Source organism: Colobus angolensis, unplaced genomic scaffold (assembly GCF_000951035.1).
Source record: "Colobus angolensis palliatus isolate OR3802 unplaced genomic scaffold, Cang.pa_1.0 Scaffold220, whole genome shotgun sequence".
NCBI lineage: Eukaryota > Metazoa > Chordata > Mammalia > Primates > Cercopithecidae > Colobus > Colobus angolensis.
In genome coordinates, this window is record NW_012115378.1 from 1853560 (window position 1) to 1870045 (window position 16486).

Below are 16486 nucleotides of genomic sequence, written 5' to 3' on the forward strand. Positions count from 1 at the left end.
TTTTCAATTTACTCCTTCTCTGCTCATGTAAATACCCTCAGATGATAATTGTTGGCGGGCACTATGCTCTACCTTTGAAGATGTTGCCCACTTCTACATGGAAAGGAAAAGATGGTTTTGATAATTAACTTGCCAGTATTTCACCTTGTGATGAAACCTCAATCTTAAACATAGTGTTACTTGTTTTATTGTCCACAGAATTAAGGGTAAGTAATGTCATACAATTTTTGTCTTTAGTGTTTTAGTACGGTTTCTTTAACTTCTATTGAGCTTCTGTTGCAGATGTTGGACATGGGCGTATCTTCTAACGATGTCATCACCATTAGTGTATTCTTCCTGCTAAAAATAAATATCAAACCCCAAAGCCTGTATTGTCTCATGTTTTTGAAAATTGAAGAGAAGACTGTAACTTTATTCTTCTTTATACTTTCTCACTTATGATGATGGTCTTTTGTCACTGTTTACAAAAATAGAACTTATATTTGAAGTGTAACTGTAGAAAATAGATCAGATGCCACTCCCCATAATCCCCTCTTTCCCCAGTGCCTTCCAGCCACATTTCATAGTTGGTAGTCATAGATTATGAGGCTGATGATAATAACAGTCATAGATAATGAGGCTGATGATAATAATAATGTTAACATTCATGTGTCAGGTACTATTCTCGGCACTTCACATAATCCACTCATTTAATCTTACACAGCAGGATGTATTATCCACATTTGATAGATACAGAACTGAGGCACAGGGAGATTAACTTGCCTAAGGTCACAAAGAGCTAGTGAGTTGTTTGGAACCCAGAGAATCTGCCTCCAGAGCCAGTGCACTTCATCAAAAAGACACATTTGCTTCCTGTTTTTACTTAAATTTAAGATTACAGCAAATGTTAAAGCCCTATTTTTCCAACTTTTTCTGCTCCCTCTCTCCTCAGAGGTAATTATTGTCTTGAAATAAAGCCTTCTAGGAACTTTTGTTGTTGTTGTTCTGCATAACTGGATTTTATATTATAAAGAAGAAATCAATTATGTTCAGCTGTTTTTTTTTAACAAGTAAAGAAATACTCTTTACAAGTAGAGAAATAAACTTGAAAGTTATTCCACACAACTCTTTGTAAATTATCACTTAGAATTATGTTATTCCTTTGTAGAAGATGTGGAAATGATTTGAGATATTTAGACTTTTTTGTACCAAGTAGGTGGCATCACTTTGAAGTTGAGACTGAGAGGCGAAGATTTATATTTTCTGAATCAGCTGTGATACCATCAAATAATTTTCATCCAGTATGTATCTTTGAACATTAACTGTGATTGACCAGATACTGATGTATCATTAGTTGCTGCTTTTTTGAAAATGGAACATAAATTTAAAGTATCAATTCAGGAATTGGCCATTTCATATTTCTTAAGGAAGCCATTATTAAAGCATGTGTAATGAATGAAAACCTGAAATGGTTTAAAATTTGTGTTTTAAAAAATCATTAATCATTATTTTTAAAACTTCTGACTATAGTTGGTTACAAACAGAAGCAGATAACTGTTGGGCCACGTGTGGTGGTTCACACCTGTAATCTCACCACTTTGGGAAGCTGAGCGGGGCGAATCACTTGAGGTCAGGAGTTCAAGACCAGCATGGCCAACATGAGGTGGAGGTTGCAGTGTGAGCTGAGATCACATCACTGCCTTCCAGACTGGGCGACAGAGCGAGACTCCGTCACACACACACACGCAGACATACAGCAGATAACTGTTAAAATAGACTATTAATAAATTTAGTTTACATTTATTTATTTTAGGGATTGCTATAGGAATCATGTTACCATTCTGAAGTTGAAAGTATTGTATAAACTGTTGTTCGGTTAGCTTATTGTCTTGGAAGGTATACATGAATAGGAGAATTAAAATGACATTTTGATTTTGACATTGTTTCCTAGTACATACAAAAGTTATGTTTACACTTTACTGTTTTCTAAGTGTGCATTAGCATTACGCATAAAAATGTGTCTATCTTAGTTAAAAATGTTTCATTGCTAAAAATTAATCATCTGAGCCTTCTGTTAGTCGTCCTCTTTGCTAGTGGAGGGTCTTGCCTCGATATTGATGGCTGTTGACTGATTAGGGTGGTGATTGCTGAAGGATGGGGTGGCTGTGGCAATTTATTAACACAGTGATAAAGTTTGCTGTATCAATTGACTTCTTTCTTGGAAGATTTCTCTGTAGGATGCAGTAAATTTGATAGCATTTTGCCTACAGTGGAACTTCTTTCAAAATTAGAATCAATTTTCTCAAGCCCTGCTACTGCTTTATCTAGTAAATCCTTGTTGTCATTTCACCTCCACTGGGAGTAGACTCTGTCTCAGGAAACCACTTTTTTTTTGCTCATCCATAAGGAGCAACTCCTCATCAACAAGTTTTACCAGATTGGAGCAATTCAGTCGCATCTTCAGGCTCCACTTCTATTTCTCATTCTCTTGCTATTTGCAGGAGATCCACAGTTATTTCTACCACTGAAATCTTGAACCCCACAAAGTCAGTCATGAGAATTGGAATAAACTTCTTCCAAACTCCTGTTAATGTTGGTATTTTATCTCCTCCCATGAATCATGAATGTTCTTAATGCCATCTAGAATCATGAATCATTTTCTGAAAGTTTTCAGTTTACTTTGCCCATATTCATCACAGAAATCACTATGGCAGCTATATGGCCTTATGAAATATATTTCTTAAATAGACTTGAATGTCGAAATTACTCTTTGATCTATAAGTGGCAGAACACATGTGTTAGCAGGCATGAACACTAGTCACATTGTGTGTCTTCATCAGAGCTCTTGGGTGACCAGGTACGTTGTCAACGAATAGTAATATATTACTGTTGTTATTTTGGAGACAGGCTCTTGTTCTGTCGCCCAGGCTGGAGTGGTCATGCAATCACAGCTCACCATAACCTTGAACTCGTGAGTACAAGTTATCTTCCTGCTTCAGTCTCTCAAGTAGCTAGGACTGCAGGTGTGTGCCACCATGCCTGGCTAATTTGTAAATGTTTTGTAAAGAAGAGTTCCCGCTATGTTGCCCAGGCTAGTCTTGAACTCTTGGGTCAAGCAGTCCTCCCACCTTGGCCTCCCAAAGTGCTGTGACTACAGGTGGAAATCACTATGTCTGGCCAATAGTAAGATTTTACAGGTCTCAACAGTGGGCTTAAAATATTCAGTAAACTATACTGTAAATAGATGTATTGTCATCCATACTTGTTTCATTTATAGAGCATAGGCAGAGTAAATTTAGCATAATTGATTCTTAAGGACCTTAGAATTTTCAGAATGGTAAATGAACATTGGCCTCTACTTAAAAGTCATCAGCTACTTTAGCTCCTAATGGGGGTCAGCTTGTTTGTTGAAGCTTTGAAGCCAGGCATTTATTTCTCTCTAGCTGTGAAAGTCCCAGATGGCATCTTCTTCCAGTACCAGGCTCTTTTTCTACATGGAAAATCTGTTGTTTAGTGTAGCCGCCGTCATCAACGACCTTAGCTAGAGCCTCTAGGTAACTTGATGCAGTTTTTATATCCACTTGCTGCTTCACTTTGTACTTTGAAGTTATGGAGACAGCTTCTTTCCGTAAACCCCATAAACCCTCTGCTAATTTCAAGCTTGGCTTCTGTAGTTTCTTTACCTCTCTCAGGCCTCATAGAATTGAGAGTTCAGGCCTTGCTCTGGATTAGGCTTTGGTTTAAGGGAATGTGGCTGGTTTGATCTTCCAGACTACTAAAACTTTCTAGCAGTAAGGCTGTTTCGCTTTCTTATTTGTGTGTACACTAGAGTAGCCCCCCACTTTTTTTTGAGATACTGTGTCACTCTTGTCCAGGCTTGAGCACAGTGGCTTGATGACGGCTCACTGCAACTTCAACCTCCTGGGCTCTAGCAATCGTACTTCAGCCTCCTGAGTAGCTGGAAATAGAGGCATGTAACACCATGCCTGACTAATTTTTAATTTTTTTGTAGAGACAGGGTCTCACTATGTTGCCCAGGCTGGTCTTGACCTTCTGGACTTAAACAGTCCTCCTGCCTTGGCCTCCCAAAGTGTTAAGATTACAGACATGAGCCACCACACCTGGCCTGGAGTGGCGATTTTAGTTTCCTTTGAGAACTTTGCCTTTGCATTTACAACTTGGCTAATTGTTGCAAATGGCCTAACTTCTGGCCTGTTTTGGCTTTTGACATGCCTTCCTCACTAAACTTAATCACTTCTAGCTTTTGGTTTAAAGTGAGATACTTGTAGGATTCTTAATTGACTCAATTCCAATATTGTGTCTCAGCAAATAGGGAGGGAGAGAGACAGGGACAGCCAGTCACTGGAGCAGTGAGAGCACAGACAATGTGTGTGGATTAAGTTTGCTGTCTTAAATCACTCATCACAGATTACCATAATGTATAAGAATAGTGAAGCAGTTTGAAATAGCACAAGAAATACCAAAATTTGACAGACACTTAAGTGAGCACATGCTGTTGGGAAAATGGTACCTGTAGACTTGTTTGGTGCCGGGTTGCCACCAACTCAGCTTATAAGAAAACATAATATCTTGAAAGTGCATTAAAATGAAGTATGATAAAACAAGGTATGCCTGTATTTGATTTAAATTTAGAATTTGGTAAGATGCAGCTCTGGATGTTTCAAAGAAGCATGTGACTAGTTTCTTGATTTATATTTTTGAGGTCTAAATATTGTCTAAAATATTTTATGTTTAACTCAGTTTTTTCAGGAATCGAGTCTTTTAGTTGTTAATGATACAAGTAATCTATTTCCATCATAGGGAAAAAGTTTCTTAAGCAAAAGACTTAGCCCTGTTTATGGACTCTGTATTTTCTGTCCTTTTGTTTTCATGTAATACATTATATGCATCTTACATGTCATTGTTTTTCTTTTAATATATGGATGTATCATAATTTATTTAACTGCTCTGTTCTCTTGTTACTTTTTTTTTTTTAATAGACAAGATCTCACTTTGTCATCCACACTGGAGTACAGTGGCAAGATCAGTTCACTGTAACCTCACTCTCCTCCTGCCTCAGCCTCCCAGGTAGCTAGGACTACAAGTGTACATCACCACGCCTGGCCAATTTTTTATTTTATTTTTTGCGGAGAGAAGGTTTTGCTGTGTTGCTCAGACTGTCTATTTTTATTGCTTTTATATTCTTTTTTTTTTTTTTTTTGAGACGGAGTCTTGCTCTGTCGCCCAGGCTGGAGTGCAGTGGCCGGATCTCAGCTCACTGCAAGCTCCACCTCCCGGGTTCACGCCATTCTCCTGCCTCAGCCTCCCGAGTAGCTGGGACTACAGGCGCCCGCCACCTCGCCCGGCTAGTTTTTTTGTATTTTTTAGTAGAGACGGGGTTTCACTGTGTTAGCCAGGATGGTCTTGATCTCCTGACCTCGTGATCCGCCCGTCTCGGCCTCCCAAAGTGCTGGGATTACAGGCTTGAGCCACCGCGCCCGGCCTGCTTTTATATTCTTAACAGAATTTCAGGGAACATCTCTTTAGTTAACTTTTCACTCATATATGTCGATACCGTTAATTCTTCTGATAAATTTCTTAAGGTGAAATCGCTGATTCATGTTACAGACTTGATCCTTGTTACCAGTCTTATTGCCGTCTTTGATGATTTCTGAATATTATCTGTATGTCTTCTATCCAAGGCCATTCATTTTCTCCAGAGGGAAACACCTCAGATTTACTGGTTAGATAACATAGGACATCTGTTTTTAGAACAGTGCTTTACCTCTTAGCACTGTGATTTGGGTCCCTAAATGCACACGCTGTTTTGCTGAGTTTCTTATCTTCCATCTTTTAGTTCTATGGGATAAGGATTTTACCAGATTTGTGTGAAGAGTTTTAGTTGATCCTCATTGTCAACCTTAAGACTCATCGTTACATATTAAGGAGCCTGGTACTTCAAAGTCCGGAACCTATCCACAATTCCTCGGGATGAATTGCATTACTTTTGGTCATTATTTGCTGTTGCAGTTGTCCTCATCTTCCAACATGTTCGTTCTTCCTTTCCCTTTCCTTCTTTCAAATGGAGTCTCACTCTGTCACCTAGGCTGGAGTGTAGTGGCATGATCTCAGCTCACTGCAACCTCTGCCTCCTGGGTTCAAGCGATTCTCCTGCCTCAGCCTCCTGAGTAGCTGGAATTACGGGTGCGTGCCATCATGGCTGTCTAATTTTTGTGTTTTTAGCAGAGACAGGGTTTTACCATGTTGACCAGGCTTGTCTCAAACTCCTGACCTCAGTTGATCTGCCCACCTCAGCCTTCCAGAGTGCTGAGATTACAGGCGTGAGCCACCACACCTGGCCTTCCAGCAGGTTCTTGACATCTGTGTGCTGTGGTCCACTTTCCTCTGTCCTTATGGATTTCTGCCTGTGTAAATTGCTTTATTATTTTAGTGACTTACTGGGAGGGAGCAGATAAACAAGAGTTTGCTCTATCATATAAATGGAAGTTTTTTTATGTCTTAAGTAGAACTGTAATATATGTATTTCATAACTGCTGCCAAACGACCCCCGTCTAAGTGGTTGGCATGTATTACCTAGCTTAAAAGATGATCTTCCTGCTCCCTCTCACAACTTCCTACATCATTGCAACCATATGGATCTTTTAAGAAATAAGATCCCATCACACCCCTCTTTAAAAACTCTTCAATGGTCCCCCAATACACTTTTGGATCTTATTTTGAACTCATATCAGACACCATTTAACCTCATCTTGTATCATCTCCTTGGCGTGCATTTTGTTTTTCAGGCATATCAAGCATGTTCTAAAATCGGAGTTTTTGCTTTGCTGATTGTTAACAGAGAGAGACTGGAATGCTCTTGCCTTCTGCTCTTTCCTTAGCTGGCTCCTTTTCCACTCAGGTTTACATTCCTATGTCAGGTCTTCAGAGAGTCCTACATCCTTTTCTTTTGGTCCCACCTACCCATTCCTCTGGCCCCCTCTTCCCAACTGTATTACATTGTCATTTTGGTTTTTGTTTTTCTTTCATATTATTTATTTCTATTAATACTCTACTTAGTTTTCATGTGCACCTGCCACTAGGATGTTAGTTTCATGAGATAAAGAACCTCGTTTTGTTGTTTTGTTTTTCATGTTTGTTGCCATACCCTCAATGCTTAGAGTAGTTTCTGTCGCCTGGTAGGCACTCAGGTGTTTGTGTTAAGTAAATGAATGCCATTAGAAATGTAACTTGCAAGAGGTATATATTTTAAATTGGTAACTTATTTGTAACTAAATCAGGAAAGAATGATACTTTAATAAATAAAAATGATTGAAAGACCCTTGAGGATTTTGAATAAAATTATATCCAGCATAATTGATTACATCATTTTAGCAGAGTTTTTAATACTTAAAAAATCTTAAGTGGGCTGTGTGTTCAAGGCATGCAGTTTGTAGAGCTGCAGTTGAGCATTTTGAACAAAGGAGTAAATGATCATTTTGAAATTGTAGAATTATTTTACCAGCTTGTGTTTTTTTCCCTTCTGTAGGAGAATAACACTAACAATATGTGAGAATAACATGAATAAGAAATGAAGGGTAGTAATCCATAGCATTGTTTAAGTACTGAATTTGTAAAGAGTAAAAGTGCCATCTAGTGGAAGAGCTGGAGCTACAGATGAAACCAGAGTCCTTAAGCCAGTGTTCATTCTTTTACATGAAAGTCTGTAGCAGAGAGGAATTTACACTCTATTGCCCTTTATGCCTGTTCACTCATTCATGGAATGGAAATTATTTGTAATACTAATACTAATAACTGTCAAGAGAGGCGTTCATGGAACTCTGATGGTTAAAACAATGATGCATATGGGCAGTTACACTTTCTTGAGACAAAGGAAGTCCTTAATAAACTGGTAACAAAGACTACATTTTGTTGTTACTGTATCAGTTCTTAGAAGTTAGATGAGACTGAAAAGTAGTTTGGAGCCACATTGTGGAGTGCACTTGAATGTCAGGCCCAGTAGAGGTTGATAACAGGCCAAAGGGAAGAAAGGAGTGGTGGTGTTGGCAGTGTCTGAAAATGGTTGTAGTTGCTGAGTGGATTAGATTGGAGAGAGATTTGCAGTAGGGAGACCAGATGCAACTTAATTACAAAAATTTATGTTCTGAGCAGTAAAAGCCTGAACTATAGTGGGTGGTAGCAGTGAAGTGTGTGTGTGTTTTGAGACAAGGTCTCACTCTGTTACCTGGGTTGGAGCACAGTGGCACAATCATGATTCACTGCACCCTTGACCTCACAGGCCTCAGGGGATCAGCCTCCCGAGTACCTGGGACTACAGGTGAATGCCACATTGCTCGACTAATTTGTGTGCTTTTTGTAGAGACAGTGTTTCACCATGTTGCCCAGGCTGATCTCGTACTGCTGGGCTCAGGTGATCCACCTGCCTTCACCTCCCAAAATGCTGGGATTACAGGCGTGAGCCACAACATCTAACATTTTTTTTTTTTTTAACTGCAAAAGTAGTACATGCTTATCATAGTTGAAAAACCATTGATAAGCACATGCAGATACCATCTAAAATTTTTATCACCCATTAAATCACCTTTGACGAGATTTAGAAGGATAGAATCAGACTGTACATGCCATTTTATATGGTGTCTTTTTGCACATTTACTATAAACATTTTCTGATTATAAATTTCATTTAATGGCTAAGTTATATTGTTCTATAGAAGTAGTATTTGTTTAGCCAGCTAACTATTTAGTGTTTATATTTCTTCCAGTTCCTTGCTCTTGAAGAATGTTGCTTTAAATCACCTTTTGGCATTGATGTTACTTCCAGTTTGATACTGAAAACATTGCTCTGAATCACCCTTCAGCTAAGTTTTGGCTTATCTGTGATAGTCTTCTCATAAATTCCTAGAAGTGAAAGAAAAGAAAAAGAAAAAGCAATAAGGGGATACGGTTTTCATGCTTGAGTTAGTGACAGTTTAAGAAAATAGCCTGGGCATGATGGCTCATGCCTGTAATCCCAGCACTTTGGGAAGCCGAGGTGGGCAGATCACCTGAGGTCAGGAGTTCGAGACCAGCCTGACCAACATGGAGAAACTCCATCTCTACTAAAAATAAAAAATTAGCTGGGCGTGGTGGCGCATGCCTGTAATCCCAGCTTCTCGGGAGGCTGAGGCAGGAGAATCGCTTGAACTCAGGAGGCGGAGGTTGCAGTGAGCCAAGATTGCGCCATTGCACTCCAGCCTGGGCAATGAGCGGAACTCCCGTTTCAAAACAAAAAAGAAAAAAAGTGATATTCTTTGTAATGACATGGGGTTGTGGAAATGGGAACTCTTAACACATTGTTGATGTAAATTCATTTGGTCCACTCTGTGGAGGACAGTTTGGTAATAAGTATCAGAAGCATTTATTTTACATAGTTTTTTTTCTCTTTGCCTTTTATCAGATTACTTAAATGTATGTAGTGATTTAAAGTAACTAGTAGACCAAATTCTGGGTTCAGTCAAAGGGATGGTATAGTTTTGTTTTACTGTTTTAAAAAACTTCAGGTAAAATACACATAAAATTTGCCATATTAAGCTTTTTTAAGTGTATATAGGTCACTAGTGTTAATTATATTCACATGATTTTGCACCTTATTTCTAGAACTCTTCATATTGCAGAACTGAAACTCTGTACCTACCCATTCAACAACAATTTCTCATTTCCCCCTTCACCCAGCCACCAATTTTTCTTTCAGTCTCTATGAATTTGACTACTCTAGATACCTTATATAAGGGAAAGCATACAGTATTCTCTTTTTGTGACAGGCTTATTTCCTTAGCATAATGCCCTCTAGGTTCATCCAATTTGTAGTACACGTCAGAATCCTTCCTTTTTAATAATAATAATCCATTGAATGTATACGCTGCATGTTTTCATTTGACCATGAATGTATATTTGGGTTGCTTCCACCTCTTGGCTATTGTGAATAATGCTACTATGAATGTTGGTGTGCAAATAATCTTTGAGGCTGGGCATCGTGGCTCCTGCCTGTAATCCCAGTACTTTGTGGGCAGATTATTTTATGTCAGGAGTTTGAGACCAGCCTGGCCAACATAGTGAAACCCTGCTTCTACTAAAAATACAAAAATTAGCCGGGCATGGTGGCTGGTACCTGTAGTCCCAGCTATTTGAGAGGCTGAGGCAGGAGAATCACTTGAACCCGGGAGGTGGAGGTTGCAGTGACCCGAGATCACGCCACTGCACTCTAGTCTGGGTGACAGAGTGAGACTCTGTCTCAGAAAAAATATATATACAATATATATATGTCTTTGAGACCCTGCGTTCAACTTGGGGGCATAGACTGAGAAGATGAATTGCTAGATTATACATTAATTCTATTTTCAAATTTTCTTGAGAACTGACATACTGGTTTCCATAGTGCTACAACATTTTGCATTCCCATCAACAGTGCACAAGGGTTCCATTTTCTCCACATCCTCACCAACATATGCTGTTTTCTGTTTTTGTTGATAGTAGCTCTCCTAATGTGTATTAGGTAGTATCTCATTGTGGTTTTGATTTGCATTTCCCTAATAATTGATGATGTTGAACATCTTTTTCATATGCTCATGGCCTGTTTAGCTTTGGGGAAATGTCTGTTCAAGTCCTTTTCCTAGTTTAAAATCAGGTTGTTTTTCTGTCGTAAGTGATGGTATCATTTTAGGTTGATGATATTTGTTATAGTCAGGAACTAGAAAGAATTTGGAGACCATCTAACTGACTTTGTACTGGATATGATTCTAGAATCTTTCCTGAAAGATGAGATAGTTTAGCCAGCTTCTGCTTGGAAGTTTCTGGTGTAAAGGGAACATACTGTTTTGAGAGTAGTCTGTTCTATCTTCTGGACAGTTGCTAGAAATTTATAAGCTTTTTTATTTTAAATATTTATGATACATGCTGGCAGTAATAGAAATTTATAAGCTTTTTAAAGAAATTCGCAAAAAAAATTGTCCAAATACATATATTCTTTTATATATGTATGTGTATGTAGGTGTGTGTGTATTTATATACTCACACTTTGGAGAAAATGTGGAGTACCAAAAATCACAGGAAGATAATGAAAACCACAAATACTGAAAATGTATGACTTGAAACAATAGCCGTTTATCAGTTTCTCTCAGACTCCTTCCTTACGGTTTTTTATGGACTTACTTTGTTTATAGGATTCTAGATAGATCATTTTGTTGGTGTTTAAGAAATTTTATTTTTGAAACGTTTTCCTCTTTCATTATCATTATTTATGCATTATTTCTCACTTAAGATTTTACTTGATTCATGTGTCAGAAATGTAAAAAAACTTTTTTTTTTTTTACTTGAAAAGATATTCCAGAAAAAAGAGAAGAGAAATTACATTTTAAAATTTTAAAATAAGGGATAAAAATAAAGACGTCATGAAGAGCAACAAAAATGGCCCAGGTCTTTGCATGTCTGAGAGTGGCTGTCCTTCCTGTTCACCCGTGGACAATAGCTTGACTGAATATCTTTTTGTCTTTTGGCCTAGATACTGTATTTTTTTCCTTTATCTTACACTGACTAGCACATATCTCGGATATTGGTCTTTCATTAATTTTGCATGATAGCTGATGTGCCCTTATATTAGGAAGACCCAAGTTGTCTTTTGTTTTTGCTTCTCAGTTTATAGTTTTTTTCTTAAATCTTATTATAGGTATATTGAATGTTCTGACTCTTCATGCTGCTCATCTTTTGTTTTGCCTCTCTTTTCTCATTTTCCTTCAGTATTTCCTATGGTTTTGTTGTTGTTGCTATTTTTTGTTATACTAATGCTTCCTTACTGCATGAGAACTCTGCTTGTCTAATGTTGGGAGCGTAGATTGTTTTGTCAGATTTTTGTGGTCTCTGTTCAAGAAAGGGATTTATCATTGTGTTTACTTGGCTAGTTCACAGATCTACAACTCAAGTTAAGAAGGAATCAGGAGTCGTAGATGTTAGTGCCAGAGTTTACTGAGTCAGCCCAGATCTGACTGGGACCTTGCCTCTCTATTTTTGCCAGCACACCAGCCCTGCCATCCAATTATTCCGGTATTGGACTCCCTGAATCCTCCCTGTATCTCTGGAAACCACAGCAGTTACCAGCTGTCCTTGTTAAAATGATTTGGTGTAATGACTAAAATATTCACACCTCCAGAGCTTGGCAGAGTCTGTAGGAATGTTCGGACCTATTTAATGTAAATGCAAAATACTGTTTAATTAGCCTACTAATAAACGTTAATGAATTTTTACATTTTTAACTATTATTTGAATAGAGACTATTTAAACAAACTTCAGTAAATGCAGTAGTCCCCTGCTTATCTGTAGGTCCTGTGTTCCAAGACCCCATAGTGAATGCCTGAAACTTGTGATGATACTGAACCTTATACACTGTATATAGTCATCTGTCACTTAACGATGGGATACATTCTGAGAAATGTATAGTTAAGCGTTTTGTCATTGTGTGAACATTGTAGCATGCACTTACCCAAATCTAGACAGTGTACCTACTACGCACTGAGGCTTTATGGTATAGCCTATTGCTTCTAGGCTACAAACCTATATAGCATGTTACTGTAGTGAATACTGTAGGCAGTTGTAATACACTGGTAAGTATTTGTGTATCTGATAATGCCTTCTGGTATACCTCTTGAAGGACCCGAGGCCATTTTAGAGTTAACTTTTTTTTAATAGAATATAATCTAACAATAAAAAGTGTAGTAAATACATAAACCAATAACAAAGTCATTTACTTTCATTATCAAATATTATATACTGTACATAATTGTACTGTACTTTTATACAACTGGTAGCATGGCTGTCACCACAAACACATGAGCAATGCATTGTGCTATGATGCTAGGATGGCTACACTAGGCGATAGGAATGGTCACTAGGTGATAGGAATTTTGCAGCTCCATTATAGTCTTATGGGACCACTGTTGGTATATGCAGTCCATTGTTGGCCAAAATGTAATGCAGTGTATGACTGTATGGTTGTTTCTATACAGTCACATTGTATGGGGACAGTAACGTACACAGCACGCTGGATTAAGGGATGATTTTTGTCCTGGGTGGAATGGACAAAAAGATGTAATTATGTAAAATGTAATTATGCCACTCAGAACAGCATGCAATTTAAAACTTAGGAACTGTTTATTTCTAGAACTTTTCATATAATATTTTTGGACCAAGACTGACCTTAGGTAACTGAAATCATGGAAGGTGAAATTGTTGACAAGGGTGGACTCTTACAAAATCTTTACTGTGGCATAAATAGTTTATGACATTTATTTTTGCTACATATAAGCTATTATTTTACCTACAGACTCTGAGCTTTTTTGTTTGTGGAAGGTACACATTTTTGGCAGTGTGGCCTTGGCATTTTTTGCTTATGTTAATTTTGGGACTATCTCAAACCTCTCTTTTTTAACATCTGCCATTGTTAATCTTGGAGATATTCATCAGATTCTTATGTAGTTTTGAAAATATATGTGTCTTTTTTATCTTGCTGAACCAGTGTTTTAGCTTGTTGAGTTTTTTAAAAACTTGACTTTTGTGATTTCTTATTTTGGCTCTATTGGCTTTGTTTCTTCTGCTGATTTCTTAAGGATGTATTTTAATTGCAGAAAAAAATAAAAATATTTTTACATGTTGAAGATACAAGGCCAGAAAAGAGGCCAGTGGTTATTAACTTTTCCTGGCTGACTTTGGTCTTAAATTAGTTAACATTTGGAGGGGCAGATTAGCTTTGTGGTGAAGAGTGGGGACTTGAGCAGGATTGCCTAAGTTTCAGTTCTGCTTCACCACTTACTATCTCAGTGACATTCGACAACACATTTGGCCTCTGTTTCCTTGTCTGTAAAATAGGGATAATAATTGTACCGACTTTATCTGGTTATTACGGGATTTAAGTGAGTTAGGTGCTTAAAACCGCCACACAAAATACCTCAGAGGTTTTAGCCCCCAACAACAGCAACAACAACAACAAAACCTGGAGATTTTCTAGCTAGCTATTTCTAGCATTTAATCAGTGAAATTAGGTAGTTTTATGGGGATACTCTTGAGTTTTCAGATGTCTGTAGTATTTTTATATCTGTAGCTCAGTGGTCCTCCCAAAGAGGAAGTGTTTGTTTTGCTAGTTAAGTCTTAGTATCTCAGTGATTGCAACTAGGTTCCCAAGTTCTTTTAAACAATGTGTTCAATCATTTTTTTGAGATTTTGGCTTATCTGAGTCAAGCCTACTTGTCTGCTGTTTGTGAAGTCTATCTCCTTTCAACTGGAGGTAATAAAGTATTTGCTGTTTACCCTTTTGCCAGTTTTTCATGATTTCTTGGAAGTAGTTGTTTCAGAAATCAAGTTGGTGCAAAGTGTTTTCTTCTCACATTCCCCAACCTGCCAGTATTCTCAAATATGATTGATGAAATTAGGACACTTGGATTCAATTAAAGAGGTGTTTTGCCTCATTTCCTTGCCTGATTTAGATTTTCACTGTCTTTTGTAGAGAAAAACAAAAGACATTTACGTCCTACCCTTAACTTCTATTTTAAGGTATTAGACTGATTTCAACTTTTGTTTTTTTGAGATAGGGTCTCATTCTGTTTGTTGCCCAGGCTAGAGTGCAGTGGCTTGATCATAGGTCACTGAAATCTTCAACTCCTGGGCTCAAGCAGTTCTCCCACCTCAGCTTCCCAAGAAGCTAGAACTACAGGCACACACTACCACACCTGACTGATCTTTTATTTTTTATTTTTTATTTTTATTTTTTTTGTAGAGACAAGGTCTTGCTATGTTGCCCAGGCTTGTCTTGAACTCCTGGGCTCAAGCGATCCACCCGCATTGACCTCACAAAAGTGCTGGGATTACAGACGTGTGCCACCAGGTCTGTCTCTAGCTTTTCTTTCCTAGAATTCATGGAAAAGAGAATATATGTTAGAATATGATAAAGAATTACATAAAACAGTATATTCTGTCCTTATATTAAAATAACTATAAAATGTATATATCATACCATATTATATAGTACACAAAATTCATATATTACAAAGATGTATGTAAGTAAATACTAAGTTACATGTCTGTTGACTGTGAAGATAGATATAATGAGGGGAGAGAAATGAAATGGAGATGGGAATGAAATGGGGGAGGGACAGATGAAATGCAGGGGTTGAGAGGGTGCACTGTGGCATTACAGAGCTGCACTGTTCCCTAGGCAGCCACCAGCCACATGTGCTGTTTAATCAAAATTACATAAGAATTAAAATCCAGTTTCTCAGCAGCAGTAGGCACATTTCAAGTGCTCACTAGCCACATATGGCTATTAGCTACCATGTTGGGTAATGCAGATAAGGAACATTTCCATTGTCAGAGTTCTATTCATAATGGTTGATAAAGATTGCCAAAAAGATAAGTATTGATGAAGTAAATAGATACATAAGAAATGAAGAAATTATAATATGTATGTAATATCTCTGTTCTAATAAGAGAAGAAATGCTGTGGGTGCCCCAGAAGAGACAGTATTCATTGAAGATGGAACAGTGACAGGATTGAATTAAAGATTTCACATCCTAGCATGTACTGTTGTAAAGGTGGAAGCATTTACACAAATGTTCCATGCCAGAAGTGAGACACCTGGAAGCAGGAATTTGGAACATCACACAGTGACTCCATTGTAATGGAAACGATCAGGCGGGTAAACCCCTGAATATCCTTTCTTGGGCCAGGTAGTAGTGGTGAGGAGTCTGCCTGTGTTGGGAGCTTGGAACAGAGGAAAAGGGCAGTGTCTTCTCCAGGCTGATGAGGGCCAGGAGTGATTGAGATAATCGATATGCAAAACCAGTTGCTGGGATAATCCATGTTGAATCTTTTCCACCCTTCTGACAGCCCAAGTAGGTTATTCATACAGTCTGTACTTTAAAGATGGTTGAACCACTAAGCATTTTTGGAAAGACAATACGTAAGAGAAAAAGCTCAAAGGGAAGAACTTTCCCCTAGGAAATAGTTAATACAAAAAAAAAAAAAAAATTATGTGAAATAACTGCTGAAAATGCCTGAACATCTGGAGTTTCCTCTCCCTACTCCCATACCCAGTTAGTGTCCATCAGAAAACAGGGTGTCCTTACATCTGTGTGATGAGAGTATCTTCACTTCTGATCAGCAAAGGAATGTTTGGGAACTCTAGGCAGGTAAGCAAGGAAACAACATAAGTAAGAGTCAAAGCCATAATGACTGTGAAATGAGAGGAGATGAATGAGAGTGGAACAAGTGAGAGATTTTGTGAGATTTTGGAAAACGAGTTGTGCTGATGTGGTTTAAACTTGATGTAGTAAGTGGTGCTCTACTGTTGCACATAATACATTCCTAAAAATATATATGAAAAGAAGTCATACAAAATTCCAGCATTAAATATGTATAAAAATATACAGAATTTCAGTATATCAAAATTGATACACCATGAGGGGCAGTT

The 16486-nt window shown here is 37.9% G+C and overlaps 1 protein-coding gene across 2 annotated transcripts in view; it reads left to right on the forward strand.

The window, feature by feature from the left end:
- The window catches only part of RPRD1A (regulation of nuclear pre-mRNA domain containing 1A), a 74674-nt gene that overhangs the window by 39442 nt on the left and 18746 nt on the right, over positions 1-16486 (forward strand). The gene's annotated exons all lie outside the window — the stretch shown is intronic.